The sequence below is a fragment of the Triticum aestivum genome, chromosome 5A (genome assembly GCF_018294505.1).
Source record: "Triticum aestivum cultivar Chinese Spring chromosome 5A, IWGSC CS RefSeq v2.1, whole genome shotgun sequence".
Taxonomy (NCBI): Eukaryota; Viridiplantae; Streptophyta; class Magnoliopsida; order Poales; family Poaceae; genus Triticum; species Triticum aestivum.
The window spans coordinates 14,745,470-14,746,505 of record NC_057806.1 but is presented as its reverse complement, the minus strand read 5'-3'; positions in this window follow the sequence as shown (position 1 = coordinate 14,746,505).

Below are 1,036 nucleotides of genomic sequence, written 5' to 3'. Positions count from 1 at the left end.
CATAGGTTTTGTTTAACTAATCCAAAAGAAATATATTCAAATTACAATGAATGGATGCAATCAATTAATAAGGAAAAACTGAATCAATCATAGTACATAATAAGCATCATCGAATATAATCTCGAATACGTCATCTCGAATAATAGATATAATCTCCAATACATCATCTCGAATAATAGATATAATCTCGAATACATCATCTCGAATAATAGATATAATCTCGAATATATTGTCTCAAATAATAGATATAATCTTGAATACATCATCTCGAATAATAGATATAATCTCGAATACATCGTCTCGAATAATAGATATAATCTCAAATACATCGTCTCGAATAATATATAATCTCGAATACATCGTCTCGAATATTATATATTGAACACATCACTGGCTAGGTAGCTAATAAAGATCGAATACTACAGAAGAATCTAGGACACTCGCGGTTCATGCGGCGCGGGCGGTGTACACCCAAAGAGAAGGAACCCTCACAGGATCATAGCTGAAGTGAGATCCCTGAAGAAACTGCCAGGTATTGGAGAACCTGCCGCCCTCTAACGCAACCATGTAGCGATGGACGTGCTCGTCCTCCTCCCTGACACGGCGACGTACCACCTCCGGCGGGGCCGGCTCCCTCCGCACCGAAACTGGCCCACGCGAACGCCACCAAACGAGATCACCCGGGGCCAGGTTCCTCATCAAGCGGCGCGCCCCTCCAGGCAGCACCTCCCAGTGCCAGCCCGGCGGAGCCTAGTCCTGGACATGGGTCAGCCGGACGTCGTCGCGGACGGGTCGACGGCGAGGATGCGGGCCGGGCATCGTCGAGAACAAATACTAGCTATATGCCCGCAAAAATTAACATTTTTTAATGATTGGATTTTGATAACTAAAATTTCTAACATTTCTATATAACTAACATTTCTAACAATGCTATATAACTAACATTTCTATAACATTTTTAATATTTCTATAACTAAAAAATAGAAAAAAATTATAACATTTCTATATATATAACTAACATTTGTATAACATTTCT